Source organism: Symphalangus syndactylus, chromosome 24 (genome assembly GCF_028878055.3).
Source record: "Symphalangus syndactylus isolate Jambi chromosome 24, NHGRI_mSymSyn1-v2.1_pri, whole genome shotgun sequence".
Classification (NCBI taxonomy): domain Eukaryota; kingdom Metazoa; phylum Chordata; class Mammalia; order Primates; family Hylobatidae; genus Symphalangus; species Symphalangus syndactylus.
In genome coordinates, this window is record NC_072446.2 from 8,331,494 (window position 1) to 8,342,373 (window position 10,880).

Here is a 10,880-nt window from a genome sequence, read left to right on the forward strand (position 1 = left end):
CGCAGGGCGGGCCGCACTACCCCGGGCTGCCTGCGTCTGCCGGCCCCGCTGAGAGCTCGCTGAGCCCTAGGCCGGGTCCGAGTCTCGTGGGCCCGCCGTCCGCGCATTGCTTAGCCAGGACGGACCCCGCACAGGCTGCCTCAGAAGCCCTCCCTGAGGGTCACCTGGACGCCTTTGCTGACCCACGGCTGGGGGCGTTCCGCATCTCCAGGGTGCCCTGCGGCGGCTGACTCGGGGCCGGCGCTGCCCTCGGGCGGCCTCCCAGAACCAAGCACAGCCACCTGGGGACCCCCGCCCTGCCACCCGGAGGGCCACCTGGCCCTGGGGTCCTCCTACCTAGCCGGCTTTGTGAAATCAGCTGCGAAAGGAAAATATCCTGGGCCCCCAAGATCACTAAGGAAAACTCCAACAGGAAACTGCCTCGGGCAAGCCTGCTTCCCATTCCATTCAAAGTCACTCCCCTGCTCGCTGAGATAGATACACATCTGATTTGCCTCCTTTGGAAAGGCAAATCAGAAACTCAAAAGAATTTAACCGTTGGTGTCCCACCTATCTGTGACCTGGACGCTCCCTCCCCGCTTGGAGTCTTCCTGCCTTTGCTTCAAGTTGTCCCGTCTTTCCAGACCGAACCAATGTACTTCTTACACGTATTGATGGATGTCTCATGTCTCCCTAAATGTATAAAACCAAGCTGTGCCCCGACCACCTTGGGCACATGCCGTCAGGACTTCCTGAGGCTGTGTCACGGGCGCGTCCTCAACCTTGGCAAAATAAACTTTCTAAATTAACTGAGACCTGTCTCCCTCCCATCTTCTGGGTTCACACAGCCCGCTGCCCAAACTTCGCGTGGGGCTTTGCAGATGGGCTTTAGCTGCAGAACCCTTTCTTCAAGAGCAGCCGTGCGAGCCGCCCCAGACGTGCAGCAAGTGCCAGCGTCGCTGCTGCGGACGAATGGGCCTGGGTCTCCGGTCCCGCCTCCCTCCGAACCCCGCATGAACCCCGCATTTCCCCCCCAGACCCTGGAGCTCCACTTAGGAGCAGAGTTTGAAAACCAAAGGCCAGTGCCTTCACCACGTTATGTGGTCCCAGGGAGACCTCCCTTCTCTTGTTGATCCATGGTCCTGGATCCATGGACCTGAGGTGGCCCACCACCTCGTGACCTTCATGGGGCTCTCAGTGTCCTTCCACCTGAGAGCTTGTGGTTATTTGTGACTGTTTCAAATTACGGAAGCCCTGGAGTCATCCTTGACTCTCTTCCTACTGCCAGGGGACACGTCCTCCATACATCCCTCCTTGCCCTGTCCCAGCTCCCCTCAACTCTCCCCACCCCTCCCAACATTCCCCTGGGCTCTGGCGAGTAGTCCTCCTAAAACAGTGTGATCACATCACTGCTGTCTTCAGACACTCCCTTTGTTCCTGGACCCAACTGAGGGTGGGGCTACTACTTCTCCTGGCCCCATAACAAGATGCAAATGAGCTGGAGAGTAAGAGAGGTTTTATTTCTGTAACCGGTTACAAGGAGAAGGCCTGGAAATTATCACCAGACCAACTCAAAATTACAAAGTTTTCCAAAGCTTGTACACCTTCTAAGCTATATGCCTACGTGTAAGTGTGCATTCATCTAAAGACACAAGTGATTAACTTCTTTTACTCTATGACTAAGGTCGAAGTCCTGAAGACCTTCTTCTGGAGCCTCAGAAAGTTTAATCTAAATGGGTCTAGGTGCTGGGGTGATTACCCTCATCTTGTCTCCTGCTAAATCCTAATGGTATGGGGAATTCCTTTAGACCCCCATACACTTGTTTGTGGAGGCCTGGGGAGTTTCTTCAGATCCCTAATACAACTTGTTTAATCCTAAAAAGGGTCCTGTTAAGAGTTCCTTCGTTATCTTGTCATGCTTCAAGGCCCAGGAAAAGCCTAGGCAAAACTCTTGGTGGGCTCTTTGTTACATTCCAAGCTTTGTATAAGGGCATTGGCTCAATCAGCTTTTAATGTTTAACCTGGCTACTCAGTCCGTGCTGGGACAGTTGTAATGACGGAGACCTGCGTTAGTGAGACCCGGCCTGCCACAACTTCAGACTCTTGCTTGGTTTTCCAAGGTGTCTCCACCATTCCCCTCCACATCAGCTCCCACTACCATCAGCATTCATAACCCTTCACAGGGTATATACTGAGCACTCTACATGAGTTATTTCCATGGAATAGGTACTAGTATGACCTCCAAGAAGAAAAGTGGACCGTGACATCAGGAGCTGGCCTGGGGCTCAGATCGAGGCCACGGGGTCTCCTGTTGGACATAAATAATTTTGTAGAGGAGTACCATCATGATCCAAAGCCACGTCATAATTTTGTCTAAGCACAAACAAAAATAGGGTCTCTGTGCCACCACAAAATCTAAGACATATCATCTCCAAGTTAGTAGCAATGTCCCCCACTCCTCTACCAGCTACACCTGAGTCTCCCTCTGCCCTGGCCTCCTCACAGATAACATCCACTAAGATACCCAGAGAACCGCCCTTTCCCCTGATCCGCTCCCCCAATTCCTGACAGCATCTAATCCATAAAAAAAATCACCCAACTCAAGCCCATAACCTTTAGTAAGTTTTCCCGACACCTCTGACTGAGATGCCTTGCAGTTCTCCATGATCTGCATCCTTCTCGCTGCAATGAGTGATAATCCCAACTCATTCAATTACAGGCAGGTTCCTGGCAACCTTTGGCTTGATGACACTGATACCTCCATTTTACAGATGAGGGAACTGAAACTACCAGAGGTTAGCTGGCTTCTTGTACTTACCAGCTAGTAGTAAGCACAGGAGGGTGGATGGGAATCCAACTGCTACTCTCACCCTCTCCAGGCTTCTCCCACACCCAGCCACGGGGAGCTTTCTGAGTATGTCTTCAGTGTCCCCTTGCCTATCCTCTTGCATCACTCCACTCATCTTTGTTGTATCTGCAGGAGGAGCCTCGGGACGGAGGGAAGGTCATGCAAGGGCCTGAGGCAGGGGTGTGGCCGGGTATCTGGGGAGCAAGTGGCTAGAGCCACATGTGGGAGGTTGTGTTGTTGTCTTCGAAATACACTATTCTTATTATGGTAAAGTATACAAAACATTTATCATTTTAACTATTTTTAAGTGTACATGAAGTACATTTACACTATTGTGCAACCTCACTACTATCCAACTCCACATTTTTTCATCATGCCCAACTGCAACTCCATACCCATTCATGTTAAAAATTCTCACCCAGCTGGCCGGGCGCCGTGGCTCACGCCTGTAATCCCAGCACTTTGGGAGGCCGAGGCAGGCGGATCACGAGGTCAGGAGATTGAGACCATCCTGGCCAACATGGTGAAAACCCGTCTCTACTAAAAATACAAAAATTAGCCGGGCGTGGTGGCGCATGCCTGTAATCCCAGCTACTTGGGAGGCTGAGGCAGGAAAATAGTTTGAACCAGGGAGTCGGCGATTGCAGTGAGCCGAGATCGCACCACTGCACTCCAGCCTGGGTGACAGAGTGAGACTCCATCTCAAAAAAAAAAAAAAAAAAAAATTCTCACCCAGCTAGTAATAGAGGGGCATTTCCTCAACTTGATAAAGAACATCTACAGAAAACCAACAGCTAATATCATACTTAATGGTGAAAAGTGGACCCTTTCTCCTTAAGATCAGAAACAAGGCAAGGATGTCCCCTCTCACTGCTTCTGTTCAACATCATATAGAAGTCCTAGCTGATGCAATAAGTCTTGAAAATAAGGGCTACAGATTTAGAAGGAAGAAATGAAACTGTCTTTGTGCACAGGTGGTAAGATTAACTGTGTATTATACCCTGAAGAATCTCCAGTAAAACTCCTGAAACTAATAACTGACTACAGCAAGGTTGCTGGATACAGCAGTGCCCCCCTCATCCTTAGGGGATATGTTCTAAGACACTGTTGGGGATACGTACCAAACCCTAGAGTACATATAGGAATGCTTGAAACCAGGGATGGAATCAAACCCTATATATACTGTGTTTTTTCCTACATATGGATCATCTATGATAAAGTTTAATTTATAAATTAGGCATAGCAAGAGATTAACAACAATAACTAATAATAAAATTGAACAATTATAACAATATACTGTAATAAAAGTTACATGAATGTGGTCTCTCTGTCAGCTACTCAGTGATTAACGGGCAGGTAGTGTATATGGCATGGATATGCTGAACAGAAAGGTGGCCCATGTACTGGGTAGCATGGAGCAGGACGGCACGAGATTTCATCCCACTACTCAGAACAGCACACAATTTAAAATTTAGGAATTATTTCTGTAATTTTCCAATTAATATTTTTGAATTGTGGTTGACTGCAGGTAACCGAAACCACAGATGGGGGACTACCATGTAAGGTTATAAACAAAAGCCAGTTGCTTTCCTATATACCAGCAATTAACAATTGGAATTTGAAATTAAAAATACAATACTGTTTACAATAGCACCAAAAAATGGGATGCTTAGGCGTAAACCTAACAAAATAGGTACAAGGTCTATATGATGAAAACTACCAAACTCTCATAAAGGAAATCAAATATTTACATAGACAGATATTCCATGTTTATGGAGAGGAAAAATCAGCAGTGCTATCGGTTATTTCCAACTTAATCTGTAGATTCAATGCAACACCAATCAAAATCTCAGCAAGTTATTTCATGGATATCAACAAGCTGATTCTAAAGTGCATGTGGAAAGGCAAAATGCCCAGAATGGCCAACACAATACTGAAGAACAAAGTTGGAGGACTGACACAACCAGATTTCAAGACCTGTAAAGTTACAGTAATCAAGACAGTGTGGTGTTGGCAACAGAAGAGACAAATAGATCAATGGAATAGAATAGTAAGCCCAGAAATAGACCCACACAGATACAGTCAACTGTTCTTTGACAAAGGAGCAAAAGCAATTAAATGGAGAAAGAATAGTCTTTTCAACAAATGATGCTGGGACAGCTGAACATCCATATGCAAACAAACAACCAAAAAACTAGACATAGATCTCAAACTTTTTACATAAAAGTTCTACAAAATAATATAGGAGAAAATCCTGGTGGTCTTGGGTTTAGTGATGACTTTTTTGACAGGTCAAACACACAATCCATGAAAGTAAAAATTGGTAAGGTAGATTTTGTTAAAATTAAAACTTCTGCTCTGTGAAAGACACGAGTCTTACCTTATGATCCAGCATTTGCACTCCTAGGTGCTTACTCAACCACTGTGTCCATGCAAAAAGTTGCACATAGATTTTTATAACAGCTGTATTCACAGTTTCCAAAAATTGGAAACAACCAAGATGTCCTTCAATAGGTGAATGAATAAACAAACTCACACATGCTAAGCAATGGAGTATGAATCAATGATAAAAAAAAAAAAAAAAATGAGCTCTGAGACAGGAAAAGACAAGGAGGAACCTTAAATGCTTATTGCGAAATGAAAGAAACCAGGATAAAAAGGCTACATATTAACACTATGTGATTCCAATGATACGACATTCGGGAACAGTGAAAACTGTAGAAACTGTGAAAAGATCAATGGTTGCCAGGGATTGGGGTTGGAGGGAGAGGGAGAGATGAACAGGCAGAGCAGAGAGGGTTTTTAGGGCACTGAAACTATTCTGTATGATACTGTAATGGTGGATACATGTTATTATGCTTTAGTCAAAACCCATATAACTAGCCAGGTGCGGTGGCTCACGCCTATAATCCTAGCACTTTGGGAGACTGAGGTAGGAAGGATCGCTTGAGGCTGGGAGGTGGAATCTGCAGTGAGCAGTGATTGTGCCACTGCACTCCAACAGAGCCTGAGCCTGTCTCCAAAAAAAAAAACCCACAAAACAACGACAAAACATGTAACTGCAACACAAACAGTGAACCCTAATGTGTACTATAGACTTTAGTTAATAGTAATGCATCAATATTGGTGTATTAGTTGTTACAACATACCACAGTGATTCAAGATGTTAATAATAAGGAGAGGGGTCTGTGGGAACTCTTTGTACTATCTGCTCAAATTTTGTGTAAACCCCAAACTGCTCTCAAAAATAAAGTTTGTCATTTATTTTAAACAATGAAAGATTTTTCTCAGACATACAAAGCTAAAAGAATTCATTAGCAGACCCACACAATGTGAAATGTTAAAGGGAATTTTTCAGGCAGACAGCAAATGAAGCAGATGGAAGAGTAGATCTACATTTTAAAAGGGACTCTGGAAATGAGAACTCCATGGGTAAATATGTAAGGTTAATTTCTTAGCATGTCTCAGCTCTGGCTAAGGACACAAATTCTCATTTAATTTACTTCTGTGATGTTTGTATGGACAATGTCGCTTTTGCAATGACAATTTACATTTTTTTTTATCCTCTAAGGGTTTTACAACAAGTGCCCCATTCTTTTTTTCTTTTTTTTATGGAGTCTCACTCTGTGACCCAGGCTGGAGCGCAATAGTGCGATCTCTGCAACCTCTGCCTCCCGGGTTCAAGCGATTCTCCTGCCCCAGCCTCCCGAGCAGCTGGGATTACAGGTGCCGGCCACCATGCCTGGCTAATTTGTTTTGTATTTTCAGTAGAGACAGGGTTTCACCATGTTGACCAGGCTGGTCTCAAACTCCTGACCTCAGGTGATCCACCTGCCTCGGCCTCCCAAAGTGCTGGGATTACAGGCGTGAGTCACTGCGCGTGGCCAGCACCCTGTCCTTGAGGAGGGGCTCGCTCCTGAGTGCCAGACAGTGGCTGCCTTGCCATCTGCCTGCTCAGTACCTGGTGGTGGTCAGGGGTGGCTGAGTCGGGACTGGCTAGATGAAGGCGAATCAGAACAAGACACTCTGATGGGTGATGTGCCAGGGGTTCTCCCCCATGCTGAGCAGAAAGCAGTGCTTTCACAAGGGAAGTGGGTGAGTGTGTGGAGAGGCCCCTGCAGCAGCCGCCCTACGTCCTCAGCCCCTTCCCTGCCACTCTTCCAACGTCTCCTGGGTGCTTTTTGCAGTCCAGTGAAGGGGCAAGGTCTCATGCCCACTCCAGGTGTCCTGGGCCTCTGAGATACTCGCCCACAGTCTTATCAAACGCAGGTTGGCTCTGTCAGGGCCGCAGGGGCAGGGGACCAGCACTGCTAAGGAATGGCCTTAGGCCTGGTCTCTCTCGCCTCTGGGTGGCTGGGGGGTGCTCATATGAGGAATTTACCGCAAGGTGTCACGGCTGCACAGCTGCTCTCTTGGGAGGGGACAAACTGGGTCATCTGGAAGGGGAAGTCGTTCTTCCTCATTTTAAGCCCCGTAGCCAGAGCGGAATGAACCAGTCTGTTTTCCGACGTCTGTCAAGGCTTCTGTGCTATTCATGCCACACAGGTGACAGCAGTTTGATGCTGATCTGAAAATACCGGTGAACTCAAATGTATTCACATACATAAAATGGTTGGGAATGAGTCTTAAAAATTATTTCTCATCTTAAAACAAACCCACTTTATGTGGGCATAGGAAAGAGGTCTGCAACGGCCAATTTTATATCAACTTTGCTGGGCCTATTAAGAGATACATATGTATCCCCTGTTGGTTCTGTTTCTCTGGGGACCCTGCCTAATACAGGGTCCTCACAAAGAAGTGGTGTCAGACCCAGGGCCCAGCGCCCTGTCCACAGGACACCTGAGGTGGGAGTGCCTTGAGCTGACACCCACACTTCTTAGGATGTGGGACCCAGGGTTCTTGGTGACATTGCTGCCATAACAGGAACTCCCCGGTGCCAGCTCTTCCCCTACTCCCCACTCCTCACTGCCTCTTGTGAATTGTGAAAGGAAAACCTGGAGGGGAACGTGAGAGTGGGTGTCGGCCTTGAAGAAGGAGGGGCCACCCCAGAAACGTCTTACTGCAACAGGTGGTGGAACAGACTAGTCGTGAGGATGAGGTGGTAGCAGAGGATGTTTTCACTCCCTGGGCACCAGGTGAGTGGCAGCTGGACCTGGAGGTGCAGACAGGAGGGCCTTGGGTAGCACTTCCGAACCAGGCTGGCAGCTGTTGTCAGACATCCGGTAGCCAGCAACCCACCAGGGGCAGACCTCGAAGCCAAGAGGAGTGGCTGGTATAGATGGGAGATGCAGGGGTGTCCCTGAAGTGTCATAGGTGGGTGAGCTGGGACCACAGTGCACCTTTGCAGGATGGCTTTATGTGGTAGGCAGGGGTGCCAGGCACAGGGAGAGGTACCCAGTTGCCAGCTGTCTGGAGAACGAGCTCCAAGTCAGCTTCTCCTAGGCAGCCCAGTCCTGGGATCTGGGTGAGGAAATGCAATGTGAAGCCCCCTGCCGTGTCTCGGCACTCATCCAGATGTCCCCAGTGACTTGAGGCCGGCCCTGGACTTCCCCTCCCTCCCTGCACTCAGCACTGTTTGCCTGCAAGGGCAGATCTCTCTCTTGACCCTGGGCATCCGGGGTTAGTAGGACAAGACCCTCATCTCAGGGATCTCGTGCAGACAAATAAACCAGAAAACACATCAGCAAGGTCACTCCACTGCCCCAAACCCCCAGTGTTACATCTCACACAGCGTCAAAGTCTGGCCGTGGCTGAACTCCCTCATCCCTCATGCCTCCTGCCGCCCCCGCCCCTTGGCCAGCCCCACCGGCCGGCACCCTTCCTCCCTCCCACCAGGGTCCCTGCCCCTGCCTCAGACACCCCCAGGGCTGGCCCGCGCCTCCCTCAGGTCAAGTGCAAATCCCCTCAGGAGGGGCATCCGTGACCACCATTGTGCCCCATTTTCTCTCCATGATTTCTGTGTAGCTCTCTTCACCAAATATGGAGGCAGACGAGGCTGCAGAATCTGCCTCCATTTCGAGGAGCCTTAGTGGTCTCCACCAGTCCCACCTGCCCTGGGGAATGATCAGATTGTCCCCAGAGGCAATGACATCTACCTGGCCTCCTCTTCAGGCATCCTGACTGGGGACCCAGATGGTTCCCAACTCTCCTGAGGCTGGAGCAACCCAGCGGTGAGCTCCCATCTTTCCCTGCCCTGCCAGGCAGATTCTTCCTGGCGCCTCCTGCCCTTCCCACTGGACTAGGGAGCACAGCAGCCCCTTCTCCTCTGGCCCCTTGGATACCCACTGGACCCTACTGCTCTGTGAGGATCCACTCTTCTCCTCCTGGATATGCTACAGACACTATCATGTGGTTCCAAAGGCACCAGCTCTGGAGTCAGGGGCCTGCAGGCAAACCCTGGCTGCACAGCCAAGCCCTGTGTGACTCTGAGCAGCCTTCTGGGCCTCGCTGGGCCTTGCTTTCTTCATCTGCTTGATGGGGACAATCCTATTGCTTGTATCACAGGTGGCTGAGAGGTGGAAGGAGCCCAAATGTGTAGAAAGGGATAAGATTCAATAATGGTCAGTCTTTATTTCTCCTTCTCTGCTCAGAGCTGAGCCAAGTAGGACTTCTATGTGGGGTGGGAGTTAGGGCAGCCATAATGGAGCCCTTCTAGATTTGGTGCCTGATGGGTTCTGAGATTATCCACCCATCAGGGGTCCCAAGCAGTGGCCCAGGGGGATATGGGGTGGAACCCGCAGCACTTCTGCTTGGTCTTTCCTAGGCAGCAGGTTGGTTCTCACATGGCTCCTCACCATCTTTAGTCATAAACATTACCAGGTTTGACTTCTGCTATTTTGACAACTTCTACAGAGAGAGCTGTGACCGAATTAAAGACAAGGAAAACACTTTTGACAGTGTATGAAATAAACAGGCAAAAGTGTGTCTAATTTGGCAAAAGGTGCCCCATGAGCAGAAATGAATGGGTCCCATGAAGAGGGTTCGCCGGGTGCTGCAGTGGTGGCTGCAGTTTGCTGCTCACCCTCCTGCTCCTGGGCTCCTGTGGGTTGGGGGACAAGGCTTCACAGGCACCCCCTGCCCCCCCGGCAAGATTTCTCACCCTAGGAGTGGTGGGTGCTCAGGGATGGCTCTGCAGGGCTGAGACTGTACGACTTCCTCCAACCTCACGGGGCTCCCAATGTGCCCCTCAAGACCTACACTGGCTCACGAGGCTGCCAGGGGTGTGGCCAGTTCTCAGGAGCTACAACCAGCCCAAGTAGACAGCTCAGGAAACTGTGACACTAGTTACTGGGAGGGGCTCCCTAGGAGTTCAGAGGAGTCACTGTGTCCACATGCTGGGCAGGGCACAGACTGTGCTGTTGTGCGTGTATCCCTGCATGGCTTTCCCCAGGATCCAAAATAACCATCCATTCTTCCCCCACATCATACACCTGCTCTAGTCAGGGCTGCTCTATGGTTGGCCCCATGGGGTGGCACATAGCACCAGCTGGGTATATCAGGGGCATTCACATTCACGTGGCACATCAGGCAGTTGTGGCCCCTCTTGGCAGCTCTCATATGGCCACGTGACCTACAGCTGGGTGACTGAACACCAGGGGCTGATGGGGGTTGGTATCTTGCTGGGCCCAGAGAGGACCAGGTGGGAGCAGTGGGCAGGCTGTTATGGTCACCCAGGCATGTGTCCTGATGCCTCTGGGGCATCCAAGTGCGTACCCAGGAGGTACCAGAGCCAGGGAAGAAAGGACTGGGGGACAGTATGGGAGTTCTCTGCACACAGCAGACATCAGCCTTGGGAATGAGGAGAAAGGGGCTGGGACATAGGCTGGGACAGCCCTGAGGCAGCTGCAGGGTAGGGTGGAAATCAGGAAGGAGGAGAGGCCAGAGCACATAAGCAGGTGGGAGGAAGATACAGTAGAGGGAGAGGAGGAGGGAGCCACAGCAGGTGCTGGAAGAGGAGAGGCCAGGCTTTAGAAAAGTCAGCACACACAGAGACCTGCATGCTGCAGACACTGAGAGGAAAGAAGGAGGCAGAGACAATGGGAGCAGCCAGGAG